This window comes from Ochotona curzoniae, unplaced genomic scaffold (genome assembly GCF_017591425.1).
Source record: "Ochotona curzoniae isolate NIBS_2020 unplaced genomic scaffold, NIBS_Ocur_1.0 scaffold_3835, whole genome shotgun sequence".
Lineage (NCBI taxonomy): Eukaryota > Metazoa > Chordata > Mammalia > Lagomorpha > Ochotonidae > Ochotona > Ochotona curzoniae.
The window spans coordinates 5544103-5561768 of record NW_024467114.1 but is presented as its reverse complement, the minus strand read 5'-3'; the positions used below and the strand labels follow the sequence as shown (position 1 = coordinate 5561768).

The following is a 17666-nucleotide window of genomic DNA, read 5'->3' as shown; positions in this document are numbered from 1 at the left end:
GTGCTGATCCACACGGAGGATGCTGAATTTTCTCATCTTTACTAAGTTCACTAATAAAAACCATATGACTAGAAAGAATCTTCATTGCCTCAGTTGTAACCAGTGAGAACTAAGCGCTGCTCCCCCTTAGTAGTGTGTCTTCATTGATCATTTGTTTTGTGCTCCCCCCCACCTCTCTGAGTATCAGGCACAGTTGGCAAGTAAGCAGGCATGGTCTCTGACTTTGTGATGCTTACAGAACACTCTGGGGAGATAAAAGAAAGTTTGAAGGAAGTATGATGAGCAAAAGCATAGAGGGCTGGAAGAGCGCTTGGCTGCAAGAGCTCATTACCTGCCCTAGGAAGGCAGAAGTGGTGCCCTGCAGGAGGTGGAGGATGGGGCTACACAGCAGAGAACTTCACAGGCTACAAGGCCTTCAGGGGGTGAGAAGACGTACCTAACACCCAAGTTGGGTGGCTTGGGTGGAACAAGAAGAGTGAGGAGCAAGGGAAAGATGTCAAGCTGGATGCAAATGCAGGACTCAGGGTGCCAGCCACGTAAACCACATTGCAGTTACTCAAAGAGCAATGAAAGATTTTAGAGGAATTTTAAGCAGGAAGCAATATGCTCAAGTTGTTGTTTCTTGAAACAAATTATTTTATTGAAAAGGCTATGATGGAGCCGATGAAAGAAGTTTCAACTGTTGGTCTACTCCCTCAAATGCCTGCAACAGTAGGACTGACTGAGTTTCAACGTCCTTGGTTCAGCCTCAATCTGGATCTTCCACTTGGGTGGGAGGAGCCCAAATGCTCGAGCCCTCACCTGACTCCAGGTTATACGTTAGTAGATGCTGATCAGAAGCAAAGGCAGGGGCCCGGTGAGATTGTTATGTGGCTGAATCCCCACCTTGCAAGCACTGGGATCCCATATGGGTGCCAGTTCATGTCCTGGCTGCTCCAACTCCCTGCTTATGTCCTGGGAATGCAGCAGAAGGTGACCTAAAGCCTTGGACCCCTGCACCTGCAGGAAGAAGCTCCTGGATTCTGGTTTTGGATCAGCTTATCTACAGCTGTTGTGATCATTTGGGAAGTGAGCCAGCGGTTGGGAAATCTTTTGTCTCTCCTCTTTGTAAATTTGATCTTTCTCCAATAAAAATAATTCTTTTTTTTTAAGTGAAGACTAGCATCTCAAGCAGTGTCTTAAATGCTGCTTCAAATAATCTGCTTCCAAGTTAGCATTTGTATGCTGGTTCACTCCCCAATGGCTGCAGATGCTAGAGCTAAATTAATCCAAAGCCAAGAGGCAGAAGCCTCCACTGAGCAGCCCATGTGGGTGTAGTGTTCCAAAGACTTGGGCCAGCATCCACTGCTTTCCCAAGGCCATTAGTGGGGAGCTGGGTAAGGCAGAAAATCCAGGTCTGAATTGGTGTCCATATAAGATGCCAGCACTGCAGCTTGAGGCTTGGTTTGCTATGCCACTGTGCTGACCTCTGGGTTTGTGTTTTTCAAGGTAATCATGGCTGCTGTGGTTGACCATCGAGGGGTTCAGACAAGAGAGGAGGCCATTGTATGATTTGTGGAGAACCTGGAGGGAGAGATAGCAGTGTAACCTATTCCAAGTGACCCCATGTTACCAAATAACTCTTGTAGAATAGATTGACTTCATTCCTAGATCTCCTTTTTGAAGAGCTAGCATTTTGATTGTTAGTGTTCTTTGACCCAAGTTTTCTGTAAAACAGCTTTTTTTTTTGGAAGGCTGAGTAATTTTTATTGGGAATGCAGATTTACAGAGAGAAGGAGAGAGAGATTAAGATCTTGCATCCATTGGTTCACTCCCTAGGTGACCACAACGGCTAGAGCTGAGCCAATTCAGAGGCAGGAACTTCCAGGTCTCCCACATGTGTGCTGGGTCCCAAGGCTTTGGGCCCTCCTCTACTGCTTTACCATTCTGTAAGCAAAAAGCTGGATGAAAAGTGGAGTAGCTGGGCCACTGACTGGCACCCATATGGAATCTGACACTTGCAGGGGGAGGATAAGCCAATTGAGCCATTGTGCTGGGTCCTGAAAAGCAGCTTTTAAATATCTCTTTCCTTATATTAAAAAAATAATATAGCTTGTGCTGTTACGCTGCAGATAGAAAATGATTAGCTTAATTGTTTCAGCTGATATTTTTCACCCAACAGCTAACTCCTACCTACTAGGCACCATTTATCTTCATGTCTATTAGATTCATTCCCTGTTTTCTATTCCCATTGCCATTGCCCTACTTCAGGCCATCATTATCTCTCACCTGGACTGTTGCCATGAACCGCCAACTCAACTCCCTGCCTCCCAAGCCTTCATATCCTGATATTTTACATTGTGCTTTCAGGCTCCTTGGCACAAATACCTTCATACACCTTGCTCTTTCTACAGCGGAAGGATGAGCCACTCCTCTGTCTACTCCCTAGAGCCTTATTTTCTACTCTAACCCTCTGTATACTCCACTCTTAAAATTCAGCTACCTCACTTCAATAGATAACACCCTGTCTTGGCATTTGTATTGGTCTCTGGTCACATTTATATTTCTCAAAATCTTGACAATATCTCAGGGTCCGGGCCGGGTATCTCCTGCATGTATGTCTTCTGGTGGAATGACTGTCCTTGGAGGGGTCTTGGGGGAATTTGAATATGTACTTATAAACACCTGCATGTTGCCCTCCTATGTCAGTGTGAGTCCTTAGGATAGGCACAATGTCAACATCTTCCCTGTGTCTTCGTCCCCAGTGTCATTCCTGGTGCTTAGCAGACACCCAGGATTTTTCATTGAGCAGATGTCACTCATAATGTCACAATTCACCACCTTTTATAGACTGATCTTGTCTGGTCTCCAGTGTGTACAGTGAAATAATTTAAGGATTAAAGTTAGAAACATAAGAATGTTTTTAAGTACAGAATATGAAGGAGAGAAATTACACCAATATTTGAGCATGGAAAGTACCCACTGAACAAATTTGCAATTAAAATGACTTCATTCACCAAATGCATTAAGTATTGTGTTCCCCGAGTTAAAACAGACAATGCTGGGCGTAGGTATTTGGCTAATGAGTCAGTAGCTGTTTGAGATGCAAGCTTCAAGAATCACAGTGCTTGGGTCTGAGTCCCAACTCTTAGAAATTTTAGCTTCTAGCTAATGGTTTCCCTGGGAAGACAGTGGTGATGGCTCTAGTAATTGGAACTTTGCCCCCATGTATGAAAATGGGATGGATTTCTTAGGTCCTATTAGCCTGATGCAGTCCCCTGTGTGTGTATATTTGGGTGGACTGAATCCATTGATAGATTCCCATGTGTCTTTCTTGCAGATAAGCAAAAGTAGAATCTACTAAAAAGGATGAGTAAGATCTCATGTGCTGCTTTGGATCTAGGTGTAGTGAGAAAATGTTTTAGCCACAATTTCAATTACTTTAGACATTGATTTATTTAAGTATTTATACAGGTAGTCCCATATAAAAACTTTTTAGATTAACAAAAAATATCAATGTTCTACTTTATTGCTATGTTCAATTATGTGTACAAATAGAGAAGATGGGTGCTTTGTTGCATTTTGACCTTCAGTATCAGGTGGCAAGCAACAGACATCTAGGCAAGTAAGAACTACATTCCAGTATGTCCGAAGGTTGCAAGTGCCAGGAGATGGTATGCACACAAAGAACATGGTATCCAAAGCTGGGTTACATCTGAGTGTAGGCCTGAATCGGAGGAGAACCAGTTGCTTACTTGTTTTGAAGTAGAACAGAAAAGAGAACATATAAACAAATTGGCCTACATTCCTAAGATTTTATCTGCAAGAATACGTATTTCTTGTGCACTGCAGGTTGACTATAGGTGCAAGGAATCCAGCCCATGAATAAGCACTCGGATAAAACAAAGTGCCACTTAGCTGCACACCCTGTGGCTTAAAGACCTACAAGATTTCATGTAAAATGATCACTTCTGAGAAGCAAGGGACTCCAAAAGACAGATGGTCGTGGAGAACTCGGGCTCATAGCTGAGGAGTAGAGTCAGACCAAAGAGAATTCAAGTTAAAGAAAATGAGATTAATGAACACTGGCAGAATGGAGTTCTCAAACACCCCAATAGCTACCAAAGCAGAGAAAGTTGGTCTGAGAAACCTGGGACCCAGAAAGTGAGGAAGCTGGCCACTGAAGAACTTTATTCCCACAACCTTCCTGCCTGTGTCCAGCTTGTACAAGGAGCTTGGGAGGAGTCACAAGTTAGCAAGACCACCAGCGAGGAAGGGTGGGTAACAGGAGCTCTGAGTGCAAATGAGGCTCCTGCTGGGGAGTGAGATCGCAACTTAACATAGAGTGTTATCATAGTAGTCTAAGCATACACATCTTGATTGCAGGCTGTTTGCAACTTGTGGGGATTTTATTGTACAGCTGTATTTGTATCTTTACATTTTAAAGGAATAGAGAACATATTTGCCTTTGGTCTTTTAAAAATTACTTCATTAATGTGGATCATGTGTTTCTTTTTTTTTTTTTTAAAGATTTATTTTGTTTTTATTGGAAAGGCGGATATATACAGAGAGGAGAGACAGAGAGTAAGATCTTCCTTCCGATGACTCACTCCCCAGGCAGCCGCAACGACTGGAGCTGAGCCAATCCGAAGCCAGGAGCCTCTTCCGGGTTTCCCAAGTGGGTGCAGGGTCCCAAAGCTTTGGGCCATCCTCGACTGCTTTCCCGGGCCACAGACAGGGAGCTGGATGGGAAGTGGGGCTGCCGGGATTAGAACCGGTGCCCATATGAGATCGCAGGCGTGCAAGGCGAGGACCTTAACCACTGCACCATCGCACGGGGCCCAGGATTCATGTGTTTCTAAGGCCAACGCTTCCTGACCATTAAGGCCTACTTAGGATGTGGATTACATAGAGATTTTGTTCATGAATTGTTCTGCAGACAGTCTGTCATCTTCCGTGATAAATGCTTCAAGAATTCGGACTCTTAATGTTTGGAAGGGTGGCTGTTCTTTATTGCTTTTTTATTGATGGAAGTAATTGTTGTAAGTAGACATCAGCTGAAGGAGAGAAGTAGGCAGAGAATCCTAGGATGCGAATCCAATGGTCTGGTTTGAGCCTGCTGATGCCCAGTTACTGGCCCCTCATTCTTTTCAGCGTTTTCTCCTTGTGGCTCTGATTGCTGCTTAAGGAAATGTCTTCAGCAGGATTTGTGAGGAATGCCAGCTTAAGCTAAGCACCAGTTCACTTGAATGAAGTAGAACTTGAGTGATAAATTTGTCAGTTGCCAAATGAAGTTCCCTTCCACGTCCCCTACCCCCATCAGACACACACAGACACACACTTACACCATGCTCTGCAGATCCAGAGAGAAGTGGGGAGAACTGAGACAAAGCAGTTTTCCCACATACTCTCAATCACGAGGATGTGGCTTTAAAGACAATTTGAATTTTAACTGTGCAGTTACCCAAATTGAGATCCACTGTTCTTAGGAATTTCATTAATAATTCTCCTCAAGCACCAACAACTTCCTTCTGTTATCTCAAAAACTCAGTGAGGAGCCAGCAACTGGCACAGAAGTGAGGCAGCAGCTTGGGTCCCCTTGATGCCACATCACATTTCCTGGGTTGGAGTCCCACTTGGGTTTCTGATGGAGCTTCCTGCAGGTGCGCCTTGTGGGAGGCAGAGGAAATGCTCTGGCAGATCTGCCTCCCACATGGGAGACTTGGATAGAATTTTCTGGCTTTAGTTTGACACAGCTCTGCCTGTTTCATATATCTGAGGGAATGAACCAGTAGATGAAAGGTGTTGTTGCATTGTCTGCCTTTCAAATAAATTTAAAATGATGATAAAATATAGGCTAATTGTGTTCCCTGATAATACTCAGAAAAGATAATCCTATATGTCCATCTTGTGTAGGAGAAAAAGTCATGTGTAATAAGAATGTAAAGTCTATAACAAATCTGTTTGCAACTCAGATGCCATGATCTATTAGTCATGCTCAGTTGGTAAATATAGGCCCGTGGGATTGGCATTAGATAGCTGGTTATGCCAGTTAGAGTAGTCTTGTTGCTGGCAATAACGGGGTACAAGACATTCACTGATCTCTGAGACTGTTGCTCTATGCTTGGTTGTTAGGAACCAAAAACTTGTATCCTTAGAAAACTTTAGCACTGGAGCTCTAACCCCTAATGGGATGGGATATGAGGTGGATCCTTGGTGGGGGGGTGTGATGAAGATGTGTGGGTGCTAGGATGGGTCCTCAAGATGCCATGCATGTACTTCTAAGAAAGGAGGAGGGCATATGCTCTTTGATAGGGTGGGGGCAGTATTCAGCAAACTGAAGGCCTGCTGGGAAACGGTCCCTCACCAGGAACCAGATCCAGGGGCACATTCATCTTAGAATTGTCCAGAACTGCACATATTTGTTACTTTAGCCACACAGACTGTGCCATTTTGTTGCGACAGCTTACATAGCCTAAGATAACAAGTGTTTTTCGCATTTGAATGCATATAAGAACACTCTAAAGTTGGTTTACTGATGGACCTAAACTATAACCTAAACATTATTTGTTGTAACTAATTTAGGAAGCATTTGTACCAGAATTTTTCATTTTAAGAATGATGCTGATACAGGTTCTGTGGGTCAGTCTGGCAAACTCTGTATACACCAGTTGTGAGCACATGAAGTGCTGCTGCTTGAGGAGGCAAGAAGTGGGCGGCCCAAAAAGAGAGGTGGCTCTGACTTTGTCCTTTATCTACCCAGGTCTGCACTTGAAACATGGAAGCTTTTCCATCTGCAAAGTACCAGCTCCACTCTAATGTTACATAGCCACAGATTTAGGATCTTAGAAAGTAGACAGTATGAGCATTCCCTAACCTCAGTCCTCTGACCGGAGCACATTCTTTCCTCCAGTCACTGCTGAGAAGGTCTATTTCCTCTGAAATTTTTGCATTAGCGGCGATCAGGAAATTGCAGCCAGAGAGAAATTGTATTTGACAAAATTGTGAAGTAGGGAGGAATTTGTAAATTATTAATTGCCCATTGCCCACCAAGCTGGAAGAAGTTAGCTAGTGAATCATAAGCCTATGGATTCTGAGTGGGGTGTGGGGAAAAGGTTAGTCCATTGCATGGACTTAGGAATATGATTTGTACCTGCTGGAAGACTAATTTGCAGAATCTGGAATATTTAACAAGATAGGAACTAGAAGAGAGTTGGATGTGAGGGTAGAAGCAGGGGCTAGAGCATTCTTGGGAACATGTCTCCCATGGCAATGTCGAGGGAGAAGATGTGTTAGGAATCTGAGTCCATGTCACTTTGGAAGTGAGGTGTGATCTGATCACTGGCAATCTGGAATTGACAAAAATCACTGGGATTAGCCCATCAGCACGTTGGAGGGTCTTGGCTTTAGGAGAAATTGGATGTTTCAAAATAGAAACAGCTAATTTTGTTCTCAAGATCTTATTCTCTCCTTGAGCCAGATCCAGACTCCAACTGTTCCTGACCTGGTAGTGCCGTCTCTGCAGTTGGCATGCATTCTGACATATTTTGTGAAAGCAGTTTGCAGTATGCAGAATTCACCAACACATGGTCGTTGAAACTGTGAGGCAAAATAGAAAATATTACTGATGATTTGTTTGCTATGTATTAATGATGAAATTAAGTGTCCCTGCCACTTGGAGACGTGGGTCTGTGGCATCCTGTTGCTCTTGGATGGACATGACATACTCTAGCACAGATCAAATTGAGGACCCAGAGGCACAGGCTTTTACTTCATCTCTTCAGTTGTGTGAAAGAAATACAAATTCAAGCCATGAAGTCAGGTGAATTGCCTGCCTGCAGCAAAGCACCTAGGTTAGAGAATCCTGAAATGCTGCAGGTTTTCCCAGGGCAGTTCTACCTGCTATCATTCAAATCTTTGGAGTCACTAACTGGTCACTTTTCTCTCATGTACTTGGGACATTTAAAATTTGCAATCACCATCCCCTCAAGTTTATTCCTTTATATATTATGGGCAAATGCCCTATTGTGTAAGGCAGGTGGTGATTATCCAACACTCTTAATCCTAGATGCAGAAATTCTAGAATTTTATGAGTCTACAAATACATTTTACCAGCTTATTTTTGTAGGAAGTAATTAGATTCCATAGAGTACTGAAGCATCAACATTTTAATCTTAATCGGAAGTGCCTTCCACCTTCATGTTGGCTGTTGGTGACTTACACTCTTGCTACTGTATTTAGGGAATTGAAGTTTTAAAAGCTGTATTTGAGAGGTAGTTAGAGGGCTACCATCAGCTTATTTATCCCTCAAAAAGAAAGTTGGGGGCTGGAAACCCACTCCAGGTCTCCCTCTCTAGTAGCAGGGATCTAGCTATTCAGCTGTGACCCACTGCCTCCTTGACTGTGCTTTACTCAGAAACTAGAAGTAGAATCGGGACTTGAACCCCGGGCTCTTCTAAATGGGATGCAGGTGTCCTGAGTGCTGGGCCATTCACCTGCCCCCATGCTTAATGCTTCAAAATAGTGATGTTTGTCGATTTGGGCTTCGGCAAGTGGAGTCTCTTCATGCTATCGGAGCTGGTGTGTGTTTCTGAGCTTGCTATCAAATCTGTCACCTTCATAGATTTTTTGGATTGCCAATTTCTTTTCCCTCAGTCCATGTTAATTGTAAACAACATAATAAATTGTTTCTTTGGGCATTCCTTTGGCTCTGAGAAGTCGCTGTGTTTGGGGATGAAACTTGAATTCTTTCTGTCTGGCTGTTTTGATTGAACACTGTTCCTCTCCTCTACCAAAGCACAGCCTTTTAATTGGAGCTGAGAAGCTGTTTGTTGAATGAAAAGGAGTCTGGTAAGATGAAGAAAACAAAGTCTCTGTTGCAAGAGAATATAGCAGAGTGAAAAAGAAAAGGGACTTTGGAAGTAAGAAAGTCAGTTTGTGATTTCTGGTTCTTGCTCTGTTCATCACCTAGCTATTCTTTGGTAAGCAACTTCACCATCCTGGGTCTCCATTTCCTCTTTAGTAAAAGAGGATCATAGTGCATCCACCAATATCTCTTGTAAACGATGTATTCCATGTAAAGCTACAACTGACTTGTTAGCCCTGTGAAGCTGGTCCATACTGAGTATCTGCTACTGTGACACATCCTTAGCTTTTGCCAGATCGTAGGCTTCAGTTTGTCCATGGAGCATCTATCTGTGTGTCTGAAATCTTCAATCTGAGTAAGTTGGTTCAGTCACAGAACAGACTATTTTATTCATCTGATTCTGACAACCTTTTTTTTTTTTTTCTGTCTGGGAATTTGAAGTTTAATCCTTTGAAGCATTTTCAACCTTACATATGTTTGAAGAATTTTGTATTGTAACATTCTGTGTATCTCCACTGCGTGCTCTAAATCTTGTCATAGCAGATGTTTTATAAATATTTATTGTCCCCCCTCTTACTTATTTTTGATTGTATTCTTTTTCTTAAGGATTTACCAAAATCCTCTGTGTATACTGCATCCCTAATCTGAAAATTAGGTTCTTAATTACCATACTATCAATGGTTCTAATTTTTTTGCCAACTTAAGTGTCTAGTAATGTGATTTCGGAAATTCCTATTTGCAGTCTATACCTTTGAAACATTATCAAGTGTGTGTGTGTGTGTGTGTGTGTGTGTGTGTGTGTTACAGAAGGTAATCTAAAGCAAAGCCCGACAAGGAATTAAATGTGACAACTATGGAGATTGTTTATATGTGACTACCTTTACAATGCTGCAGTCTATACTTCTATACTTAACATTTTAATAGTTTACAGGTTCACCTTTGTGTTTGCAACATGTGGTCCCTAATTCCGCTTCAAAAGATAATTCATTTGATGAAGAATTACCCTATTTTGTCAACTTGGATTTCTTAGAATACCTCTCTGGTCCAGGGCAAAGTTGCAAGTCCACTAATGGCCTACTTTTCCTGTCCCAAGAAAATTGATTTGCACTTGGTTTCTAAGGAAAATCATTTTGAGGGTATTTGCCACTAGGTGGTGAATGGCCCTCTAGAAATACCCTGGCCCTTCTGGAGGGAGAAAGCTGGCTGAAGTGATTCATTCCTTGCAGTCCAACAATCCTCAATATGCATTCAGCTTGGGGTTCACATGTCTCTTGCTTTGCTTAACCTGTCCACCTGACTGTACACACAAAACATCCAATGCTCAACAGTGAATATGATGGAACTGTCTTGTGTTTTTAGCTGTTAATTAACCTTCCTGTGAGTGCTGTATTTTCTGCACTTGCCACGGGTAACCTAGGTACTTATTTCCTGACTTGAATTAGTAATTGCTCTACTGTCTAGCAGAAGGTGGATTTCAATGCCTGGGTTTTAGAGAAACAATTGAGTGGGATGGTGCGTCTACCAAGATACTTACTTAACAATCTTAAGCCTACATGTGGATGTCTTGGAACCAGATTTTAAGTGAACAAAGTGAAAACCTGTTTATCCCTTCTGGCTATTTCAAGCTTCTCTATTTTTAAAATAACCTTCACATATGTTATCTCAAATAAACTTATATACACTCCTCATGGATGCATGCATGATGCAAGCTTACTTTTCATGAGACAGCACAGTAAAATTTGGCTTAAGTTCCACCAGTTTTTTGATTGTTTCGATGTAAAGGGACTGTTGCCAATTGAGAATTACTGTGTGTTCATACATAGATCTAAACTTTATCCACTATCACATCCCCAAAACATCCTGTTAATTATGAAAATCGTATCTATTTCAATAGCAGGATTGACATGACAACAGCTTCTGGGGTTGCTTGGAGCATCAGACTAGTGTCTCAGAGTATTCCCTTGTAGGAGGGCATTGATAGGGTCCTGTTGGCAGCAAGTTTGCAATGAAAAAGTAAGCATGCATCACTTTCAGCATTACTTAAAAGGGGCCATCTCGAAGCTCTGAGAGGTCGTTATTGTCAGAGAAGGCTGTTTCTTTGCTTTTGCATTAGTAACACAAATTGTTAGGATTATATAGCCTGGTATATATAAATGAACTAGAATATATTTTGAATATCTAGCCAAAATCGGTGGATGTAAGAGTGTCACTATGGGGTTCTCTCCAGTGACCATAAACCTTTTGTGTTGTATAGACATTGTGTATAAAAGTTGGAGGAAAAATAAACCAGTTAAGATGTAGACTAATGATGAATGAGTAGCAAGATAAAATAGGGCAAAATCAGACCAAATAACACAACGATGTTCTTTACAGGGAGAGCCATTAGATGGTGAAAAGCCTCTGGTAGAAGTCATTATGCAAGCTGTTTAAAATCAGGCAGGACCAAAGTGCTCCAAGATACAGCATGCTTTGGGGAACCAAGCATACATTTGAAGTACAGAGGAGGGAATGACCTCATAGTGCCAGCCCTGCCAGTGACAAACAAGATAGTACTCATTCCATGTATTCAGTTTTGATACACAATCGTTTGCACATTCAATACTACTACTTGGGAGCAATTTCACCAGATTAATGTAAAACTGAATGCATTTATTAGTCTCGAGGCAAGTATATTCAACAAACTTGGTATAAAATGGCAAAGATAGGCGAGTGAAACAGCTGAGCGAGCACATGCTTCATCCATGGAGAAGAACTGTGACGGTGTCCGTGTACTACATGCACTCTTAGACTCTCAGTACGGGCTGTAGACTAACCTTCTCTTGGGTAACAGTGTCTTGGGGTGATTCTGAATGCAGGGAAATGAATGGCAATGTTACATCCCCAAGCCAATGGACTACATTTTGGCAGGAGATTGCCAGGACCAGGGAAAAGATAATACTTCATCTTTTGTTTCATTACTGTTACAAGATTGGATAAGAGGAGATGTTTAGATTTGGAAAAGAAGTAGGTGTCATGTGGCAAAAGAAAGATGAAAATGTCCCCAGGGAAGTTTTTTTGAAATAAAATTGAAGTAGTCTTGAGTTGTATAGGTTCAGGTGATCATCCGTCACAAAGTGAGGAAAGTGACCTTGGGACAATTCTGGTTTCATCTAATATGAATATTGATTTCAATTTAAATGCAAATAAATACCTTTCATTCTCATATTCACATTAGTTCTGCATCCCTATTTTAGTTGTAGCAATATAAAATCATTTTGCACTCATTTGGTATCATTTATGAGGTAATATCAATTTCTTATGTATACAACTTTAGATAATACATAAATGAACAAATGACAAAGTAGATTGACTTTATATGTAATATCATGTCTTTAATACAGTGTGTTGACCTGCTGATCATGTATTTCAGAAGTGTGAATTGTATCAGTGTAAATATAAAGCCCTGAAGTTTAATTAGGGCGTGTGTGTGTGTGTTAGTATTGAAATATGAGCCCTAAATGTCAGAAAATTTTACTAACAATGAGGCTCACAAAATTAGAGGTTTTTTGCCAAGACATTTTTGGGGGGGGTTGGGAGCCTTAGCAATGCTAAAAAGTGTATATCCATTTTAATATGATTGATTCTTGATTCTGTATTACCATATTTGTGAAAGTTGAAGCTTAAAGAATTCCTCTCATTATTTAGCATCCTGAGCATGTGTTACTCTGAACATCAATTAAGAGCCTTCGGGCATGTTTATTCCAACTATCTTGGTAGTCTTGGTGGGTGGTCAGAACCCCAGGGGTTGGATTGCTAAACCCTGCAGCTACATCTATGCAAATGTAAAGCACTGCCATTGTGGAAGGGGAAATACCACCTTATTAACACCTGGTGTGCAGTAGTTTCCAAACGGACAAAATCTATTGCGCTATTTTTAGATACAGCATGCAGCAAAATGGAACAGCAAATAGAGTATCACTGGTAGGCACTGTTAACGTAGACATCTAATACAACGGCAATATACATGTTTCTAGTAATGAATATGTTAAATACATGTCTGCAGAGTTGAGGTAGCAGCCTTGAGATTGTGATCCAATAAAACAATAGGCTTAGGTAAATGAGTACCTTCCCATAGGTTTTCTATTTTTTCCCCCAATGAAACAAGGCATAGTTCTATTGAACCATTGCACAAGCTGACGACACAAAGAAATTCCAACAATTGAGCTATTTTTGAGTTCCTTTACTGACAGCTCAACTCAGTCTCAACTTTTAATATGCATATAGCAATCGCTCATACTCCCAACACATGTACTACTATGGTAACAGAAAATACTTTATAAGCAAATCTGATGGGTATACTTGACCTCAGGTCTTTGAAAGTGCAGTTTACAAAATTTTCCTTACTGTAAAATACTTAAAGCTTGCCCCCACCTGTCCTTAATATAGCTCTGAGAAATATGCCGTGGAACATCTGTCACATTCGTTAACCCATAGGGGAAGTCAGAAAGGAATTGGAACCAAATTCCTAAGAACCAAGCTCATTGGAGAAAGTCCACTCTGTTTCTGCGTATCCAACCTCCTGCACTCTGAGTTATTTCTGCCAGATAAGGCTGTGGGGCAGAATCGGTGGGTAAGAGATGTTCCGGATTTGGATTTTCCATTCTTGATTCAACCCAGAAGGCGCACAGGGCAGCGAGTACAGCTCCTTTATTACCGCGCTCGCAGAAGGGCCAACTGCTGGCCACCGCGCGTGCAAAGATGTGTCCTGGCTGTGCTGGGTGCCTTTGCAGTGCGCCCACCGCTGCCCACCTCATCCGCTCACCTGCGCTTCAGCACGGCACTCCCAGGACCCACCCGACATCACCCAGATTCCCGTGCACAAAGCCTCACAAGCCCACCCCCACTCCCCCAGACAGGGACATGCAGCCTGAGCCAGAGTCCGGGAACGTGGCTGCCTCACGAGGCTGGGTTGTCTGGGGGGGGTTCACGAACCAACATCAGCTGTGTCCCCCTGCCTTTCACGCCCAGGCCGGAGATTATTGCTCCCGAAGCCAACCTGGAGCCCTGGACGCGCGCACTAACTGCCTGGCACACACCCACCTCACCTCTGCCCCCAGCCACCCCGCCCCCCGGCACAGCCACGGGGACGGGTCCATCCTTGACCTCAACTTTCCAGGCTGCGCCCCCCTACCCTCACCCCGGAGCCTCTGCACCGTGCCCTGTGCCCCTTACCTCGCACCAGCAACTCCGGGTAGGGGCTGGCGCTGTTCGCCAAGCCTGCGGCGGCAGTGGTGGTAGCAACGGGGAACCTGCACCCCAGCTCTGCCTCATGGTTGGTTCTCTTCATCCCACACAAAAGAGGGAGCTTGCAGGCTTTGTCCTTTGCGGATCCGAGAGAGAACTTGGGTAGCCCCTGAGGTGGCCAACTTGTGCGCGCTGCTTCCCGTCACCGCGGCCCCCGCCCGCCTGGGGCTGCGCACTGGACCATGGCCGGGTGGTGGTGGCGGCGTCCGGGCCTGCGAGTCAGGAGCAGAGCGGGGCGGGAAGAGGGAGGGCGCGGGGGAGGAGACAGAGGAGGCTGGGGAGGGGGGTACCCGGGGTCTATTGCGGAGGAGGGGGGTCCTCAGAGCTCTGCTCCTCTCCTCTCGTCTTGGTTACGGGGATATGTGTCCCAGCGCGGGTGCAACTTTCCGTCCCCGCGGCCAGGCTGACATGTGCCCTGGACTTGGGACCCTGTGACACTGCCTCCCACCCACCGCTAACCCCTGACTTTCCCCTTTCCTTCATTTCCCCGCCTCCTCCTCCCGGCAGTAACTGAGGTGTATCTGCAGTCCTCAGCACGCTGAGGTACCTAGCACAGAGTGTGGCTCCATGTAAAACCAGGGTTTGGCCGCCTGTTCTGATATTCACGGGGCAATGCATGTAAAGGTCGGCGGGTTTCAGGCAACGGGACAGACTGGCGTGAGATGGGCAGGATGTTGGCGGCTCCAACTTTGAAGCTCTGCGGATGAGCCGTACCCACTTCATCCCTGGGGAGAAGCATGCAGTGGCCGCCCCCCAACCCTCCTGGTGAATGGTGGGCTATGTGCGGTGCTGGAGGGAGAGGGGCTCAGCACAAGGAGCGAGGGCACTGGGAGACAGGGTGCATGCAGCGCTGCCCCATGCGCAGCTCAAGTACACGCCTGGAGCCCCGCGAGAGGGTTTGGGCACAGCCAGCCCTGGATCCAGCAGGAGGGACACACTCGTGTCTCCTAGCAACACTCATCAATCTTCTGAGGGCTTCCTCCGAAGGAATCCGATTGGGCGGCCCCGGAGAGCCGCCACACCCCCAGGAAGGATGGGCTATGGGTGCTTTTTCGGTTTCTCCTGAATTTCTTGGGTGGAAGCATGTGAGAACCGGAGCACCCAACCCTAACCTTGTTGCCCCCTGTGCTACCACGTTGCCTCCTTGTGGCCACAAGCCTTGGATTCCATCGTCTGTCCTCCCATATCGTGCACATGGTTAGCCCACACACCGTTCTTTCTAAAGCACCTCTTTCTGAAAATGAAATAAAAGCCTCAAGTCGGTGACGTGGGCACAAAGGAGAACAAGGCCCACGGAAGTAGCTTTAATAAGGGCTGCGAGCCACAGATAGAATCTTAAAGGTAAAACTCCAGGCGTTGCTCTATGTTTAGAAATGCTGGGATTTTTAAATTTCTTAAAATTTGGTTGATTTTCTCTCTTTGACATACTTACTTGGAATTGACCGAGGAGCAAGTTGTGGAAAATAAGGTGCAATTAAAGCTTATTGTTTCCAAATGCCACGTTTATTCTTTAATATTTAATGCTGAGTTGTTTAACAACTGCTGTCTTTTGTAAGCCAGCCAGCAGAGTAAAAGTGGCAGAGATAATTTACCACTGATTCTATTCAAGGACTGGTGATATTTAAAAGGCATATGTCTTGCCATGAGTGGCGCTTAACCCAGAAATTTGGATATATTAAAGTGAAACTCCATTAAGCAGTAAAACCCAGAAGTGCTAGAAGCGCTTTTCTGGAATGCCACAGCACTGCCGAAACAAAAGCAAAATCCTCCTTGTATTATGGTGCTGTTGCCCACTGCAATGGTCTGCACAGACGCATGGAAAAGAATCCTGACAGTGTGGGCTTAGGGATAGTGGCACAAGCTGTGGAGAAGGGGAAGAGGTGTCTGCTACAAGGACCTCATCAGTTGCTTGTGAAAGCACGTGGACAGATCTGGTTCTGTGTAGAATGTTCCAGAAGATAGCATTGTGCAATTTCAATGTCTTGAAAGAATCAGGACTGAGAGAAATACAGGCGATCTGGTGCTTTCTTAGAGCAGTGGCTGTTTGCACAAAGAAAGTGCTGACGTGGTGGTTGACTGCATCTCTGTAGTCTGTTAGAATGCTTAGCATACCCACCAGTGTACGTTTTAGATCCTGAAAAGCTGAAGAGAATTAACGATCTGTGACCTGATCTGGCCTCCTGGGGCACTTCTTGCCCTCCTCATTCTACTTTACACACCAATATATGAGGAACCCCAGGTTGATGAGCCTGGGAAAGCTCATTAACTGAAAGTCTTGAGCTTCCATCACTTCATAGCTGTGTGAGCTTGAGCAAGTGTCCTAACCCCTCTCTACCTCCACTTCATCCCTGCTGAAATGAAAATGATTGCTGCTCATGCCTTAGATTTATGAACTATTAAGGGATTGGTAAGTTCATCTGGGCAGTGTGTACGTATTACAATTATGCATCTCTGATTTCTAGCTAACTGATAATGTTTTAATTATTGAGCAGAGAATATTAGAAGCAATTAGTCCTAATTTTAATTCTTTCACCACTTAAATTCATCATTGACTGAGAGTCTAGCTTAATTTTTAACATTTTCTTGTGTGTCCTTAAGTTTTACAAAGGTTTATGAGGTATGACTGTAACAATGTCCAAGTAAAGGGCATGCTAACTAAAAATGGCGTTCTTCCCTGATGCTTTTCAGATATTCTTGTTGAGTCCCATTTTTTAAACAAGTCTTTTTTCCTTTTTAATGTACTTCTGGGTAACAAGTCTGGACATGTGTACCTTGTCTTTTGTGTTTTTGAGTTTGTATAAGTTCACTGATGTATCTTCCATTTAATACATCGCGACATTTCTTCTGGCCCTTGATAGTCAACATCCTGACTTCTCATGTAAAACTTTTAAAATATGACCCATAACATTCTCATCTTTCATGCACAAATAATGTTAAGACCTGATAACAGTGATTACAAGTTAAACACACTGTATGTCTGGATTCCGTTCCATAGTTCATCCTCATTACAGTTCCCTTTGCAACAAATCTGTATTGAGTCATCCAGAAATGAGTTTCTTGGCTTGTTTCTGTTGTAAGTCAGGTCTTCACAGTAACTGTCAGAGGGTGAGCAGATACTTGATTTCTGTGTGGTATTTCTGACTTTGTCTGTTTCTGTGTATTTACTCTGCTGCTCACTTGAGTTCTCCAAATTGTCAGGTGCGTTACATTACAGGCTTGCCTGGATCCTGTCAATTGGTCATTATTTTTGCCGAAGTATTCATTTGCCTCAGCTGTCCTGTGATTGTTGCAAGCTGTCAGTGTGACTCCATATGTAGGAAATCACCAGTAAATTCTGGAGAATTAAAATGAGGGCACATCAAAAAGTTTTCAGAAAGTGGAATTAAGAGATAAGAAGATTAATTTAATTTTGCTTTGAGATATTTTGAAATCCATGTGTTTCTTTTTTAAATAGACATTCCTTGAACTTCTCGTCATGCATGGATTTCAAAATATTTTTAACTAAAGTCATTTCATTCTGTTTCCCTGCGCGTTTCGA

At 43.5% G+C, this 17666-nt stretch overlaps 1 protein-coding gene across 1 annotated transcript in view; it reads right to left on the bottom strand.

The window, feature by feature from the left end:
• The window catches only part of GRM3 (glutamate metabotropic receptor 3), a 168162-nt gene extending 153934 nt beyond the window's left edge, over window positions 1-14228 (bottom strand). The window contains exon 1 of the mRNA XM_040964732.1: window positions 14057-14228. The gene's annotated coding sequence lies outside the window, so the exon portion shown is untranslated. The remainder of the gene's footprint in view (window positions 1-14056) is intronic.
• Between the last annotated feature and the right edge of the window lie 3438 nt (window positions 14229-17666).